At 40.2% G+C, this 18,809-nt stretch overlaps 1 long non-coding RNA gene across 1 annotated transcript in view; it reads left to right on the forward strand.

Annotated features, from left to right (window-relative positions):
* Positions 1-18,809, forward strand: part of LOC138988987 (uncharacterized) — a 118,069-nt gene that overhangs the window by 30,505 nt on the left and 68,755 nt on the right. The window lies entirely within an intron of this gene.

The following is an 18,809-nucleotide window of genomic DNA, read 5'->3' on the forward strand; positions in this document are numbered from 1 at the left end:
GTCTATTCCTTACTAAGACTCTAAAGGCCACCAAAACCTGAGTTGGGGTGGGGAGGACAACTTGAAACTGAAAAACTATCAAATTCTACAATTGAATCCCTTGCTTTGAGAAGAAATTCATCAGAAGAGCCTCTGATGATTATCTGGTTTACTGATGAGATCATGGGATAGTAGGCATTGCATGGCCTGGGTAACTTGAATGTCTGCCTTTCTTACTAGTTATAGTTGCCCTGTGATTTCAGTTTTTTCCATTCACCACCTGTGGGCCAGCTTATCCTAGATAGATGGCATAGTCATGATTTGTGGATAAAATCACATTTGTGAATATGCAAAACTGCCTGTGAAGGCTTCTAATAAACTTTCTGGGAAAGAGTGTTGGTGGAATGCCCAGAGGACAGCCTCCATTTCTTTCAAGTCCCTAAACACACATGTTCTACAATTCATAGCTTGAGCAATGTCTATAGCATAGGGAAGGACTAGGCCCACATCTTCCCAGTTCTTACTTACATAAGAGTTGGTTTCTACTAGCCTAATATATGTACAGCTTATATTCAAGCTATAGAATGAAGGTAATTAATTAGAAATGGCATTCCAATCAATTCTGCAGTGATCATTTGCACACCATGAAATCCTCTTGCTCCAGACTCTTGAGAACCTGTTAGAACTCTCCTTCTGCATGATCTCATATGTGCACTCCAGGATTCCCCCATGAATTTCTCATATCCACTCACTCTGACTAACCTAAGATGGTTAATTTCTTAGTGCTTACCTGCCCAGGTTCTGTGTCTTTGCCTTGAGAACCTCTCTCAATATCTTGATATTGGGATATTTTGGCATCTTCTCTTAGCTGGTGCTTTTTATTATCTTCTTTTTGTTTTTTAAGTTGAAGTATAGTTGATTTGCAGTGTTGTCTTAATTACTGCTGTACAGCAAAGTGATTCAGTGATAGCATACACACACACACACACTCTTTTTTGAAAATGTTCTTTTCCATTATGATTTCTCACAGGATATCAGTATAGTTCTCTGTACTATGCTAACCCCAACCTCCCACTCTTCCCCCCGACCCCCCATCCCCTTAGGAACCACCAGTCTGTTCTCTGTGTGTCTGTATCTGTTTTCTAGATAGGTTCGTTTGTGTCATAGTTTAGATTCCATATGTAAGTTTTATGGTGTTTGTGTTTCTCTTTCTGATTTACTTTACTTAGTATGATAATGTCTGGTTGCATCCATGTTGCTGCAAATGGCACCATTTTGTTCCATTTTATGGTTGAGTAGTATTCTTTTGAGTATTCTACTAAAAAAAACTAAGATCATGGCATCCTATTAAAAAAAACTAAGATCATGGCATCCGGTCCCATCATTTCATGGCAAACAGATGGAGAAAAAGTGGGAACAGTGACAGACTTTATTTTCTTGGGCTCCAAAATCACTGTGGACAGTGACTGCAGCCATGAAATTAAAAGAAACTTGATTCTTGGAAGAAAAGCTTTGACAAACCTAGACAGTGTATTAAAAAGCAGAGACATTAGTTTGCCTACAAAGGTCCATATGGTCAAAGCTATGGTTTTTCTAGTAGTTGCATATGAATGTGAGAGTTGGACAATAAAAAATGCTGAGCATCAAAGAATTGATGCTTTTGAACTGTGGTGTTGGAGAAGACTCTTGAGAGTCCCTTGGACTGCAAGAAGATCAAACCAGTCAATCCTAAAGGAAATCAACCTTGAATAGTTACTGGAAAGGTTGATGCTGAAGCTGAAGCTCTAATACTTTAGTCACCTGAAGCAAAGAGCTGACTCATTGAAAAAGACCCTGATGCTGGGAAAGATTGAAGGCAGGAGAAAGGGATGACAGAGGATGAGATGGTTGGTTGGCATCACTGACTCAATGGATGTGAGTTTGAGCAAGCTCTGGGAAACAATGAAGGACAGGGAAGCCTGGGGTGCTGCAGTCTGTGGGGTCTCAAAGAGTCAGATATGACTGAGTAACTGAACAACAATAATAATTATTTGGAGGGTCACAAAGTTTGTGAAGCATTGCAAATACATGGTTATGTTACAGACTCCTCTATCTGGATCAGTCTTTCTACTTGCATTGATACACATATGATCTCTTGTACCACGTTCCTGGTCAACTGGGATGAAAGCTGAGGTTACTGATATTTCTCCCAGCAATCTTGACTCCAGCTTGTGCTTCATCCAGCCCAGCAGTTCACATGATGTACTCTGCATTGAAGTTAAATAAGCAGGGTGACAATATACAACATTGACATACTCCTTTCCCAGTTTGGAATCAGTCCATTGTTCCTTGTCTGGTTCTAAGTATTGCTTCTTGACCTGCATATAGGTTTTGCAGGAAGCAGGTAGAATAGTCTGGTATTCCCATCTTTTTAGGAATTTTCCACAGTTTTTTGTGATCTACACAGTCAAAGGCTTTAAGGTAGTCAATGAAGCAGAAGTACTTGCTTTTCTGAAATTCTCTAGCTTTTTCTATGATCCAACAGATGTTGGCAATTGAATATCTGGCTCCAAATAATTATATTTCAAATTACAACTCAGTATATGCTCAATATATATAACTGAGAAACTTATAAAATAATAAATAATACTGGAGAACAAGATGGTGGAGGAGTAGGTGGACATGGAGTACATCTCTCCAAGGATACATCAGGAATGCACCTTCAGACACGGAAGTGCATGCAGAACACCAGCTGAGAGCGGACAGAAGTACCTGACCAGTGGAAAATAATATATAGAACCATGCAAAACTTAGTAGGATGAGGAACTAGGGGGAAAAACAGGAGTGTTAATAGGACTGGACCTACCCCCAGTAGGTGGGGGAACTGAAGCAGGGCTCCGATCCCCACACCGAGACAATTGTCTGAGTCAAAGGAGAAACATTTAAGGCTGAGAGTGAAACAGCTGATTTGTGGCAGCCTAAATGGAATGAGAATCACACAGTCCTTTCCACAGCTGTACATACCCTGGACAGGAACGCTGGTCTCCTGGAAAGCACAGTGGCTGGGAGCTGGAGTTCAGGGATTATGGAGCAATCCCAGGGTAAGGGCTGCTATTGACTGTGGAGAGATGGATTGAGGGGATGTGAGGGAGGAGATTGTGGTGGGAAATGCCAGTGGAGGAAAGCCAGGCAGCCATGGAAGCAAGGTGATACTGCTGAGTCACGTGTTGGGGGTGGAGCCATCACTGAAGCCTCTCTCCCCACACCCGCCAGCATTGGCAGCTGAACAATAGAGAGGCTGGCCCATCAAGCGCCTGATGCACTGAACTACAGAGTAGGACCCTACCCAGAGTGCACCTTTCAGTGACTGATGCACCGATCTATAGAATAAGACCCCAGTCAGGGGGGCCCTTTATGTGCCTGATGTACCGAACAACAGAGAAGGACCCCAGGCAAGGGAGCCCTCTAAGTGCCTGAACAGACGGAGCTATGGAGAAAGACTGGCCAAAGAGGCCTTCTGATTGCCAGCTATAAGAGGCTCGAAAAGACTCTGATAGGGTCATAACTCCTGTGGCGGAGGCAGTCCATGTCCCTGCGCACTTGGTGCTGCCAGGGCCCCTGCAAGCCAAGCAGCTGTGCCACGTTCACACTCACCTCTCACTGGGGCACAGCTGCCACAGGCAAAAAAAGTCTTGGCATCTATGCACACAGGGTCACTTCAGTCATGTCTGACTCTTTGCGACCCAGTAGACTGTGGCCTGCCAGGCTTCTCTGTCAGAGAAGGGGCAAGAATACTGGCCAATACTGGTTGCCATACCTTTCTAGAGCACTATATTTCTTGCTTCCCTAGCTGCAACTCCCCTGAGTACCTGGTGCTGTCAGAATCCCTGCAACACAAGCAGCTGCACCACCTCCACACCCGGCCCTCACGGGGGCAAGCCCAAACCCTCTAGAGCAGCCTCAGAAGCTAAACCCCAGTGGACGACCCACATGTAGAAGTGGAAATAAAACCATAATTGAAACCCAGGGGCAGTGTGGCTAAGGAAGAAGACCCAAAACTTTCCCACCAGCTGTACAAGCTGTAGATTAAATTCACACAATCAACTAAGCAGACTCTGTGTCTATGGAATATATAAAAGGTCATTGAGAGCTCCCACAAAAGAAAACAGAGGCAAGAACACATAAGAATAGGACCAGATTAGAATCTAAGCTGCCCCCACGTTAGGTCCAGAGATCAGCAGTGTTGAAGGGCGTTCTAGGGAGGTGAGGTGGACTGTGATTCCCAGCAAGGGAAAGGACCCTGATAGCAGTGACTCAAGAAAAATATTTATTATTCTTATTTTTTGACTTGTTCTGTAGAATCTTTTGGATTTTTTATTTCTTTTTTCCCCCTTTCCCGCCTCCCTGTTGTAGTTGTCGATTTTATTGGCACTAAGAAATCCAACTAAGCTTTTGAGCATTTTTTTCCTCAGTCATGTTTTTTATTGTTATCATAAACCTTTGCCTCTACATTGGGCTTTTGAAGTTCTGTGGAGTTTTCCTCTTTTTTTTTTTCTTTTCTCTTTTCTAATTTTAATCTTTTAAACCTATAATTTTTTCTACATTTATTCCTTTGTTTGCTTTAACTACTGTTCTTTTCCCCTTGCAGTTAATCTTTAATGTATATAAATCTTCTTTATCTACCTCTATTTAACTTTGCATATCTATTCTTTCATTTCTTTCTCTGCTTTCCTCTCAACATATTTGTTAGTTTTATTTTCATTACTTTATTCCCCAATTGGCACCTTGCTTTAGTTTTGTTTTCCATTTTATGCTTTAATTAGTTTTGTTCTGGTAGATATAATTTTTGGTTTCTTTTGTTCACCAGGTCAATCTATTGTACTTTATTTTTGTTGGACTGTTTTGCTTTTGCTTATGGGTGTATATGTATATGTGTACATTCAGTCACACTTTCTATTGTTGTTATAAACCTCTGCCTCTACATTAGGCTTTTGCCGTTCTGTGGAGTTTTCCTTTATTCTTTTTTCTTCTGTTTTTTTTTTTTTTTTTTCTCTTTATTATAATTTTAATTTTTTAAACCTATTATATTTTTTCTACATTTATTCCTTTGTTTGCCTTTCCTACTCTTCTTTTTCCCTTGCAGTTAATCTTTAATGTGTATAAATCTTCTTCATCTACCTCTGTTTAACTTTGCATATCTATTCTTTCTTTCCTTTCCTCTCAACATATTTGTTAGTTTTGTGTTCATTGCTTTATTCCCCACTTGGCACCTTGCTTTAGCTTTGTTTTCCAGTTTGTGCTTAAGTTAGTTTTGTTCTTAACTGGTAAATATAATTTTTGATTTCCTTTGTTCACCAGGTCAATCTACTGTACTTTATTTTTGTTCAACTGCTTTCACTTTGCTCATGGGTGTATATGTATATGTGTATATTCCATTATTTTAATTATTATTTGCCTGATTTTATAACTGCCATTTATCTGGGGTTCATTTTTGGTTTCTCATTTTTGGATATTTATTTTAATCTCACTTAGTCAAGGCTGTGGTTTTTCCAGTAGTCATGTGTGGATGTGAGAGTTGGACTATAAAGACAGCTGAGCATGGAAGAATTGATGCTTTTGAACTGTGGTGTTAGAGAAGACTCTTTTCAGTCCCTTGGACTGCAAGGAGATCCAACCAGTCCATTCTAAAGGAGATCAGTGTTCATTGGTAGAACTAATTTTGAAGCTGAAACTCCAATACTTTGGCCACCTGATGCAAAGAGCTGACTCATTTGAAAAGACCCTGATGCTTGGAAAGATTGAGGGCAGGAGGAGAAGGGGATGACAGAGGATGAGATGGTTGGATGGCATCACTGACACAATGGACATGGGTTTGGGTAAACTCTGGGAGTCGGTGATGGACAGGGAGGCCTGGCGTGCTGCCATCTTGAAATCATATCAAGCATCTTCTTGGACCAAAATGCTATGAAGCTAGATATCAACTATAAGAAAAAAAAAAAACTGTAAGAAACACAAACATATGGAGATTAAACAACACATTTGTAAATAACCAACAGGTTGCTAAAGAAATCAAAAGGGAAATCAAAAATTTCTAGAAACAAATGACAATGAAAACACAACTCAAAACCTATGGGATGCAGCAAAAACAGTCCTAAGAGGGAAGTTTATAGCGATACAATCCAACCTCAAGAAACAAGAAAAACATCGAATAGACATCCTAACTGTACACATAAAACAATTGGAAAAATAAGAACAAAAAATCCCAAAAATTAGTAAAATGAAAGAAATCATAAAAATCCTAGCAGAAATAAATGGAAAAGAAATGAAAGAAATGTAAAGACTAATAAAACTAAAAGCTGGTTCTTTGAAAAGATAAACAAAATTGACAAACCTTTAGCCAGACTCATCAAGAAAAAAAAGAGAAGAATCAAAAATTAGAATCAAAAAAAAAAACAAAAAAACAAATTAGAAATGAAAAAGGAAAGGTTACAACAGACAATGAAGAGATACAAAGGATTATGAGACTATTATAAACAACTATATGGCAATAAAATAGATAACCTGGAAGAAATGGACAGATTCTTAGAAAAGTTCAGTCTTCCAAGACTGAACCAGGAAGAAATATAAATTATGAACAACCCAATCACAAGCACCAAAATTGAAGCTGTGATCAAAAGTCTGCCAAAAAACAAAAGTCCAGGACCAGATGGCTTCACAGAAGAATTCTATCGAACATTTAGAGAAGAGCTAATGTGTATCCTTCTAAAACTCTTTAAAAAAATTGCAGAGAACACTTCCAAATTCATTCTTCAGGGTCACCATCACCCTGATACCAAAACCAGACAAAGACAACACAAAAAAAGAAAACTACAGGCCAATATCACTGATGACCATAGATGCAAAAATCCTCAACAAAATTTTAGCAAGCAGAATTCAACAACACATCAAAAAGCTCATACACCATGATCAAGTTGGGTTTATTCCAGGGATGCAAGGAATCTTCAATATACACAATTTATGCAAATCAATCAATGTGATACAGCACATTAACAAAATTGAAAGAGGAAAACCATATGATAATCTCAATAGATGCAGAAAAAGTCTTTGACAAAATTCAGCACCCATTTATGATTAGAACTCTTCAAAAAATGGGCATAGAATGGAACCTACCTCAACATAGTAAAGGCCATATATGATAAGCCTACAGCAAACATTCTCAATGGTGAAAAAACTGAAAGCATTCCCCCTAAGATCAGGAACTAGACAAGGGTGTCCACTTTTGCCACTATTATTCAATATAGTTCTGGAAGTCCTAGCTATAGCAATCAGAGAAGAAAAAGAAAGAAAAGGAATCCAGATCAGAAGTGAAGAAGTAAAGCTCTCACTGTTTGCAGATGACATGATACTATACATAGAAAACCCTAAAGATAGTATCAGAAAATTACTAGAGCTAATCAGTGAATTTAGCAAAGTTGCAGGACACAAAATCAATACACAGAAGTCACTTGCATTTCTATATACTAACAATGAAAAACCAGAAATTGAAGGAATCAATCCCATTCACCATTGCCCACAAAAAGAATTAAATATCTAGGAATAAACTTACCTTGGAGAAGGCAATGGCACCCCACTCCAGTACTCTTGCCTGGAAAATCCCATGGAGGGAGGAGCCTGGAAGGCTGCAGTCCATAGGGTCGCTGAGGGTCGGACAAGACTGAGCGACTTCACTTTCACTTTTCACTTTCATGAATTGGAGAAGGAAATGGCAACCCACTCCAGTGTTCTTGCCTGGAGAATCCCAGGGATGGGAAGCCTGGTGGGCTGCCGTCTGTAGGGTCGCACAGAGTCGGACACAGCTGAAGTGACTTAGCAGCAGCAAGGAGACAAAAGCTCTATACACAGAAAATTATAAGACAGTGATGAAAGATATCAGATGGGGAAATAGTGGAAACAGTGACAGACTTTATTTTCTTGGGCTCCAAAATCACTGCAGATGGTGACTGCAGCTATGAAATTAAAAGACACTTACTCCTGGGAAGAAAAGGTATGACTAACCCAGACAGCATATTAAAAAGCAGAGACGTTGCTTTGCCAACAAAGGTCCGTCTAGTCAAGGCTATGGTTTTTCCAGTGGTCATGTATGGATGTGAGAGTTGGACTGTGAAGAAAGCTGAATGCCAAAGAATTGATGCTTTTGAACTGTGGTGTTGGAGAAGACTCTTGAGAGTCCCTTGGACTGCAAGAAGATCCAACCAGTCTATCCTAAAGGAAATCAGTCCTGAACATTCATCGGAAGGACTGATACTGAAGCTCAAACTCTAGTTTTTTGGCCACCTGATGTGAAGAACTGTCTCATTTGAAAAGACCCTGATGCTAGGAAAGATTGAAGGCATGAGGAGAAGGGGATGACAAAGGATGAGATGGTTGGATGGCATCACCAACTCAGTAGACATAAGTTTGAGTAAACTCTTGGAGTTGGCAATGAACAGGGAGGCCTTGTGTGCTGAAGTCCATGGGGGTGAAAAAAGTCAGACACGACTGAGTGACTGAAGTGAACTGATGAAAGAAATCAAACATTACATAAACAGATGGAGCTATATTCCATGTTCCTGGGTAGGAAGAATCAATATTGTGAAAATGACTACACTACCAAATGCAATCTACAGATTTAATGCTATCTGTATCAAATTACCAATGGCGTTTTTCACAGAACTAGAACAAAAAATTTCACAATTCATATGGAAACCCCAAAACCCCCGAATAGCCAAAGCAGTCTTGAGAAAGAAGAATGGAGCTGGAGGAATCAACCTTCCTGACTTCAGATTATACTACAAAGCTACAGTCATGAAGACAGTATGGTACTGGTACAAAAATAGAAATATAGAACAATGGAACAAGATAGAAAGCCCAGAGATAAACTCATGCACCTATGGGTACCTTATTTTTGACAAAGGAGGCAAGAATATACAATGGGGCAAAGACAGCCTCTTCAATAAATGATGCTGGGATAACTGGACAGCTACATGTAAAAGAATGAAATTAGAACACTTCTTAACACTATACACAAAGATAAACTCAAACTGGATTGAAGACCTATATGTAAGACCAGAAACTATACAACTCTTAGAGGAAAATATAGGTAGAACACTCGATGACATAAATCAAAGCATGATTCCCTATGACCCACCTCCTAGAGTAACGTAAATAAAAACAAAAGTAAACAAGTGGGACCTGATTAAACTTAAAATCTTTTGCACAGCAAAGGAAACTATAAGCAAGGTGAAGAGAGCTCTCAGAATGGGAGAAAATAATAGCAAATGAATAACTGACAGAGGATTAATTTCCAAAATATACAAGCAGCTCATACAACTCAATACCAGAAAAACAAACAACCCAATCAAAAAATGGGAGAAATACCTAAACAGACGTTTCTCCAAAGAAGACATACAGATGGTTAATAAACACATGAAAAGATTCTCAATGTCGCTCATTATTAGAGAAATGCAAATCAAAACTACAATGAGATATCACCTCACACCAGTCAGAATGGCCCTCATCAAAAATCTACAAACAATAAATGCTGAAGAGGGTGTAGAGAAAAGGGAATGCTCTTGCACTGTTGGTGGGAATGTAAATTGATACAGCCACTATGGAAGATGGTATGGAGATTCCTTAAAAAACTAGGAATAAAACCACCATACAACCCAGCAATCCCACTCCTAGGTGTATACCCTGAGGAAACCAAAATTGAAAGAGACACATGTATCCCATTGTTCATTGTAGCACTATTTACAATAGCTAGAACATGGAAGCAACTTAGATGTCCATTGACAGATGAATGGATAAAGAAGTTGTGCATATACACAATGGACTCAGCCATAAAAAGGAACACATTTGAGTCAGTTTTGATGAGGTGGATGAATCTGGAACCTATTATACAGAGTGAAGTGAGTCAGAAAGAGAAAGATAAATACTGTATTCTAACACATATATTCAGTCCTGAATATTCATTGGAAGGACTGATACTGAAGCTGGAACTCCAGTACTTTGGCTACCTGATGTGAAGAAGTGACTCATTTGAAAAGACCCTAATGCTGGGAAAGATTGAAGGTGGGAGGAGAAGGGAATGACAGAGGATGAGATGGTTGGATGGCATCACTGACTCAATGGACATGAGTTTGAGTGAACTCAGGAAGTTGGTGATGGATAGGGAGGCCTGTCATGCTGCAGTCCATGGGGTTGCAAAGAGTTGGACCTGACTGAATGAGTGAACTGAACTGAATGCACACATAATGGAATTTAAAAAAAAAATGGTACTGAAGAATATATTTACAGGACAGCAATGGAGAAACAGACATAGAAAATAGACTTCTGGACATGGAGAGGAGGAAAGGGTGAGATGTATGGAAAGAGTAACATGGAAATTTATATTACCATATGTAAAATAGATAGCTAACTGGAATTTGCTATATGGCTCAGGAAACTCAAACAGGGGCTCTGTATCAACCTAGAGGGGTGGGATGGTGAGGGAGATGAGAGGGAGTTTGAAAAGGGAGGGGATACATGTATACCTATGGCTGATTCATGTTGAGATTTGACAGAAAACAGCAAAACTCTGTAAAGCAATTATCCTTCAATAAAAAATAAATTAATACAAAAATAGATAAATAATACTTTAGTACCTATGAAAAAGTAAAAACACAGCAGTTAATTTAAAGCTAAACATTTATTAACATAGAAAACTCTTTAAAAATGCAAAACATGATCAACAGCAATAAGAAAAATGTGACCGTTGACTCTCCAGATGGGTTTCATTGCCCACTAATAATTTATAACTCTCAGTTTGAAACAAACGGATCTTAAATATATGGAGAAGCATCTCCTTTTCACTCAGGCATTGCCATTTCCCTTTGGTTATCTTTTTACTTTATGTTCAAGCACAAAGAGCCTTCATACTTCTGGAGTAAGTTCACCTAGGCGTATAGTTTTGCTTTTGACTTAGCTGAGCAAGAGACCACCTAAAAGAAAATGTGCATTGTAAAGGGCTCTCTAAGCTTGTAGAATGAGATCTAGTCTTAAATCTGTGAAAGATAACAACAATCTTAGTGTCATCTATCACTGGTAATATTGCTCATTGCCCTGACCAATGCAGTACAAGGACATTTTCATTTTTATCTCTTATCTCTTCCTCACACTCAGGGTAACGTGCTTACAATTCCCTTTTTTGCCAGTGCATACACATCTTCACAACAATCTCAGCTTTGTATAATTTACTCTGCCAGAAAGCAATGGGAGGGAAGTCAGGACTCTTGAGTTTCCTTTGGAACAGTTTCTCTGTGTTCCCTGCCCTCTTTCAAGCTTCTCTTTCAAGTTACTTTCCTGAAGTAAGATGGATTCACTCATTCATTTATCAAACGTGTACCCAGAACATTTCTGTTTCCAACTACTCTGACAAATGAGACAGGTAAGATTCTTGCTCTCAGGAGTGGCTGAGCAGACAATTGGGCTTCCCTGGTGGCTTGCTGCTGCTGCTGCTAAGTTGCTTCAGTCGTGTCTGACTCTGTGTGACCCCATGACGGCAGCCTATGGTGTTCTCCAGGCAAGAACACTGGAGTGGGTTGCCATTTCCTTCTCCAATGCATGAAAGTGAAAAGTGAAAGTGAAGTCACTCAGTCGTGTCCGACTCTTAGTGACCTCTTGGACTGCAGCCTACCAGGCTCCTCCATCCATGGGATTTTCCAGGCAAGAGTACTGGAGTGGGGTGCCACTTCCTTCTCTGCCCTGGTGGCTTAGACGGTAAAGAATCTGCCTGCAATGTGGGAGACCTAGGTTGGGTCCCTGGGTTGAGCAGACAATTAGCAGGTATTAACAGTGAAATGTGATGTTTATCATAGCAGGGGACACAGAGAGTCACAAGCAGGGCATGGACATAGTCGAGGTGTGAGAGAAGGGACCCTTGAAGAAGGGACTTTTTAGCTGGAGACCCTGAAGAATAGTATATAAAGTGTTTGCAAGGATTAGATTATTCTAAGTAAGGAGATGACATCTTAGAAATGTCAGAGGTGAGAGACTCTGGCCCTGTGTGAGCTTTGCAGGGAACCAACAGCAACCAGGAGGTCTGGTGCGAAGGAGACTTGGAGACTGAGGCAAAGCACATTTTGCTCGGCTTTCAATAAGCCAGGTTGAGAACACTTAGATGTCTTTATGGCCAATAAGAATGGAAATCCATTACAGTGCTTTAAGTGAGGGAGTGACAGAGCCATATTTATGTTTTGGAAAGATCATTTTAGCCTCGGTGTGGGGAATGACTTGGTCAGGATTTAGTGTTTGATTGCATTGAGGGTGAAGGAAAGGGAAGAAGCAACAATAGCTTGCCTTGTCAAGTCAATAAAGTTATGAGCAATTAAATTGCCTTCTTCGGCCTGGGAAGGGACTAAGTGTACATACCTGGGGAAGAGCTGATCAGTTAGAAAGGTTTTTTTTTTTTTTCCTTTCATGTCTTTCTTTCTACCTTCAAACAAATCACTATATTCTTGACTCTTAAATTATCCTTCTTGTCTGCAAATGCTCTGCCTTGGACCAAAATGTCTAAACAAACTCTATTCCAGAGGAGCACTTGCCTGCGGTAATTAGGGCAGTGTGTTTCACTCAGTGGGACTGTCAAAGCCTGGCTGTTAATTAGGCCTCAGGTAGCACCCCACCCCCACCGCAGGCCCACCTCCTCCTCCTTTTCTTAGAAACTCAAGACACGTAGCAGGTGGGGCCTAATTTATCCTCCCAGGATTACTGGGAGGCAAGTCAGTGTGGGCCTGTCTGCATCTGCATCTGTGTTTTCCTGTTGAGGACACGGAAGAACAGGGTGGGCAAGCAGTGCTTGCTCTGTTATCCAGTCAGGCGGCCAGTTCTTTTCCAGAACTTGGAAGAGAACCAAGAAGCATATGTCCTGCTCTTTGTTTAATGAGAGTGGTGATTTTCACCCTGGGACCTGTCCCCAGATTCAGCACAGGAGTGCAAGGGTTACATAGGGCCCAAGGGGAAAGCTGAGTGGGGGGACTCAGGGCTTCTCATTCCTCCAAATTCCCTTTTAATATTCTGCCTAAGAAATTGTACATGTGAAATTAAAACAGAGTGTTTACTTCAGAGATTTCCCAAGGTGAATCCATTTTGAATTATAGAAGAGCAGGCATTAAAACCAACCCAGTTCTCTTAACTGCTTGTCTAGTTCTTTTTGTGTGTATGTACATCGTGTTTCAGACTGTATTAGACATGTCTTGACCTAGTTGTCTTACCCAGTTCAGTTCAGTTCAGTCTCTCAGTCGTGTCCAACTCTGCACAACCCCATGAATCCCAGCATGCCAGGCCTCCCTGTCCATCACCAACTCCCAGAGTTCACTCAGACTGCCGTCCATCGAGTCAGTGATGCCATCCAGCCATCTCATCCTCTGTCGTCCCCTTCTCCTCCTGCCCCCAATCCCTCCCAGCATCAGAGTCTTTTCCAATGAGTCAACTCTTCTCATGAGGTGGCCAAAGTACTGGAGTTTCAGCTTTAGCATCATTCCTTCCAAAGAAATCCTAGAGCTGATCTCCTTTAGAATGGACAGCTTGGATCTCCTTGCAGTCCAAGGGACTCTCAAGAGTCTTCTACAACACCACAGTTCAAAGGCATCAATTCTTTGGCGCTCAGCTTTCTTCACAGTCCAATTCTCACTTCCATACATGACCACTGGAAAAACAATAGCCTTGACTAGATGAACCTTTGTTGGCAAAGTAATGTCTCTGCTTTTGAATATGGTATCTAGGTTGGTCATAACTTTTCTTCCAAGGAGTAAGCGTCTTTTAATTTCATGGCTGCAGTCACCATCTGCAGTGATTTTGGAGCCCCTCAAAATAGAGTCTGACACTGTTTCCACTGTTTCCTCATCTATTTCCCATGAAGTGATGGGACCAGATGCCATGATCTTCGTTTTCTGAATGTTGAGTTTTAAGCCAACTTTTTCACTCTCATCTTTCACCTTCATCAAGAGGCTTTTTAGTTCCTCTTCACTTTCTGCCATAAGGGTGGTATGATCTGCATATCTGAGGTTATTGATATTTCTCCCGGCAATCTTGATGCCAGCTTGTGCTTCTTCAAGCCCAGCGTTTCTCATGATGTACTCTGAATATAAGTTAAATAAGCCGGGTGACCATATACAGCCTTGACGTACTCCTTTTCCTATTTGGAACCAGTATGTTGTTCCATGTAGAGTTCTAACTATTACTTCCTGACCTGCATACAAATTTCTCAAGAGGCAGATCAGGTGCTCTGGTATTCCCATCTCTTTCAGAATTTTCCACAGTTTATTGTGATCCACACAGTCAAAGGCTTTGGCATAGTCAATAAAGCAGAAATAGATGCTTTTCTGGAACTTTCTTGCTTTTCCCATGATCCATTGGATGTTGGCAATTTGATCTCTGGTTCCTCTGCCTTTTCTAAAACCAGCTTGAACATCTGGAAGTTCATAGTTCATGTATTGCTGAAGCTTGGCTTAGAGAATTTTGAGCATTACTTTACTAGCGTGGGAGATGAGTGCAATTGTGCGGTAGTTTGAGTATTCTTTGGCATTGCCTTCCTTAGGGATTGGAATACAAACTGACCTTTTCCAGTCCTGTGGCCACTGCTGAGTTTTCCAAATTTGCTGGCATATTGAGTGCAGCACTTTCACAGCGTCATCTTTCAGGATTTGAAATCGCTCAACTGGAATTCTATCACCTCCACTAGCTTTGTTCATAGTGATGCTTTCTAAGGCCCACTTGCCTTCACATTCCAGGATATCTGGCTCTAGGTGAGTGATCACACCATCGTGATGATCTGGGTTGTGAAGATCTTTTTTATACAGTTCTTCTGTGTATTCTTGCCACCTCTTCTTCATATATTCTGCTTCTGTTAGGTCCATACCATTTCTATCCTTTATTGAGCCCATCTTTGCATGAAATGTTCCTTTGGTATCTCTGATTTTCTTGAAGAGATCTCTAGTCTTTCCCATTCTGTTGTTTTCCTCTATTTCTTTGCATTGATCCCTGAGGAAGGCTTTCTTATCTCTCCTTGCTATTCTTTGGAATTCTGCATTCAGATGCTTATATCTTTCCTTTTCTCCTTGCTTTTCACTTCTTTTCTTTTCACAGCTATTTGTAAGGCCTCGCCAGACAGCCATTTTGCTTTTTTTGCATTTCTTTTCCATGGAGATGGTCTTGATCCCTGTCTCCTGTACACTGTCACCAACCTCCATCCATAGTTTTTCAGGCACTCTATCTATCAGATCTAGGCCCTTAAATCTATTTCTGACTTCCACTGTATAATCATAAGGGATTTGATTTAGGTCATACCTGAATGGTCTAGTGGTTTTCCCTACTTTCTTCAGTTTCGGTCTGAATTTGGCAATAAGGAGTTCATGATCTGAGCCACAGTCAGCTCCCGGTCTTGTTTTTGCTGACTGTATAGAGCTTCTCCATCTTTGGCTCCAAAGAATATAATCAATCTGATTTTGGTGTTGACCGTCTGGTGATATCCATGTGTAGAGTCTTCTCTTGTGTTGTTGGAAGAGGGTGTTTGCTATGACCAGTGCATTTTCTTGGCAAAACTCTATTAGTCTTTGCCCTGCTTCATTCCGTATTCTAAGGCCAAATTTGCCTGTTACTCCAGGTGTTTCTGGACTTCCTACTTTTGAATTCCAGTCCCCTATAATGAGAAGGACATCTTTTTTAGGTGTTAGTTCTAAAAGGTCTTGTAGGTCTTCATAGAACCATTCAACTTCAGCTTCTTCAGCGTTACTGGTTGGGGCACAGACTTGGATTACTGTGATATTGAATGGTTTGCCTTGGAAACGAACAGAGATCATTGTGTCATTTTTGAGATTGCATCCAAGTACTGCATTTTGGACTCTTTTGTTGACCATCATGGATACTCCATTTCTTCTGAGGGATTCCTGCCCGCAGTAGTAGATATAATGGTCATCTGAGTTAAATTCACCCATTCCAGTCCATTTTAGTTCACTGATTCCTAGAATGTCAATGTTCACTCTTGCCATCTCTTGTTTGACCACTTCCAATTTGCCTTGATTCATGGACCTGACATTCCAGGTTCCTATGCACTGTTGCTCTTTACAGCATTGGACCTTGCTTCTATCATATCACATCCACGGCTGGTTATTGTTTTTGCTTTGGCTCCATCCCTTCATTCTTTCTGGAGTTATTTCTCCACTGATCTCCAGTAGCATATTGGGCACCTACTGACCTGTGGAGTTCGTCTTTCAATATCCTATTATTTTTCCTTTTCATACTGTTCATGGGGTTCTCAAGGCAAGAATACCAAAGTGGTTTGCTATTCCCTTCTCCAGTGGACCACATTCTGTCCAACCACCCAAGGATTGACCAACTCTGGGAATTTCATGCTAGGTTGGGCAGAAGTGTATATCCTAACTTGTAAGGAAGCATGTGACGGTGAGAGTGGGAGTGTAAGAAAAAAAAGAAAAAGTGATGTGAAAGGCATCCTTCAACACACGCTCATCATACAGTTAATACCTTAGCATCTGTGTTAGTCAGGACTCTCCAGAGAAATAGAATCAATAGGAGATAGGTAGATAATAAGCAATTGGTTCATGAGAGTTTTTCAGGTCCAATTTGCAGGTGGACAAGCAAACTGGAGACCCAAGAAGAGAGCCAGTGTGCAAGTTCAAGGACCATCAGGCAGGAAAAGCCAGTGTTGTAGATGAAGTCCAATGGCAGTCTGGTGGTGAATTCTCTCTTACTTAAGGGTTGGTAGATGGTAGTCTTTTTTCTTTTCAGGCCTTCAGCTAATTGGATGAGTTGGATGAGGCCCGCCCACATTACAGAGGACACTATGCTTTACTTTACCAATTGAAGTATTAATCTCATCTCAAAGTATCCTCATAGGAACACCCAGAACAATGCTTGACCAAAATCTGAGAACTCTATGGCCCAGTCAAGTTGACATAAAATGAACCATTGCAACATCCTTCAACACAGTGGTATTTTGAATATCCTTCAACTTGCCCCTAACACATAGGTAGTATCTTGAGTATCCTTCAACTCATGCTTAATGCTCAGTATCTTGAATATTCTTCAATTTGGAAACAACATACAGATAGTATCTTGAACTTGCTTCCCACATAGGATCGAACCAGAATGTCAGTTACTCATTTGCATCTGAATTTTAAAAAGCATATATATTTAAAAAGTGAAGATGATCACAAGATAAAAACTTCGAGTTATAAGATAAATGAGTAATGGGGATGTGATGTACAGCTTGGTCACAATAATTAGCAATACCACATTGTATGATTGAAAGTTGCTAAAAGAGGTAGATATTAAAAGTTCTCATCATAAAAATAAAATTCATAATTTTATTCATAAAAAAAGTGAGATAGAATTTAATTTGCTTTCACTGATTGACTGTTGTTTATTGCACTGCTTGTTAGGCTCCAAACCACTTGAGAGCAGGGATCATGTCTTCATATCATATACACATTGTGCATGCTGAATAAGCAGTGACCTGAGCTGGCTTGACCATCAGGTTCTTTGCCAAGAAGGATGCTACTCCTGAGATTTCAGTCATTGGCCTCCCTAACATGTTTCAGTCTCTTGGAACTTGCTGAAAAATTATCCTTTGGGCTTTAAATTTCATGCTTGATTTCATCCAAAAGGTGAGTTTTTTTGGTTGAATGTTGAGAGAAAGATTTGTTCAGCTGTTTCTGACACTTGGGTAGCTGAAGAAGAAGAAAAAGAAGCCGACCGTCAGTTTTATGCCATAAAAATCATTTAAGATTATTTTTGCACATGAATAACTCCAGTGTAGAGTGAATTTAAAATTTGAAACTTTCCATGCATCTGCATCTCACAGGGGAAGAAGTGGGGTCATTTTGGAAACTTTTTTTTTTTTAATTACATATCCATAGCAGCTTCAAGTGACCAAAAATGTGCTTCGTACATGCAGATCTCAGATTTAAGGAACTGTTTCCATGATTCTGTTTGGTAAATGCATAACAGCTCTATCCAACACTTACTGTATGGCTTTTTGTAGATTTGATTATAAATTTGTTTAAGGTTAGGGATACTACATCGTGTGTCAACAAGAAGGAGTTGAAGCCTTTTTACCCTTGTTTTTACTGCTTTCTAAACCCATGTTCTTTATTTCTCATGCTCAGGGAAGGTTAAGCTTTTCTTTTACTTAGTAAATCTCAGCCCCGAGCCCTCTTTGTTTTTGGTTCCTTGTTCTTCTGGAGTCCAATCTTGCTATACTCCATCCCCTTGTTTACATATGTCATACTACCTGCCTTCAACACTAGACTGTAAGCTTTCTTTCTAGGTCAGAGACAGTGTTTCATTTGCTTTTGCTTGAGTATCTAACTGCAGCTCTGCTGTAATTAGGCACTCACTGGATAAATGGATGATCGAAAGCAGGTATCTGTACAGGCTGGTAGTAGGACCTCTGATATGGAAAAGCTCTGGACCTCTAGTCTGGTCTGCTGCCAAGCTGATTCTGCTTTCTGCTTGTCATTGGAACAGAATGTATTATAAGTGCTCATGAGGGCTTTGCTTTTTTTCACTTCTGTGCTTATTTTCAAAATACAAACTATTCTCATGATTCTTACCCCTCCTCCATTAAGAATCTTCCTTACTCATGGTACACACATTTTTGTCACATTTGACCTTTTTAGTTTATATTAGAAAAATAATAAAGCCATTTGAGTTTTCCAAATATGTAATATTGTGATGCTGAGCATACTTTAAAAGCTATTCATCCCTCATCTTTGTTACTTCAAGAAGCAGATATGTCCCCCAGAGTGGGGACAGGA

The sequence above is a fragment of the Bos mutus genome, chromosome 8 (genome assembly GCF_027580195.1).
Source record: "Bos mutus isolate GX-2022 chromosome 8, NWIPB_WYAK_1.1, whole genome shotgun sequence".
NCBI classification, from domain to species: domain Eukaryota; kingdom Metazoa; phylum Chordata; class Mammalia; order Artiodactyla; family Bovidae; genus Bos; species Bos mutus.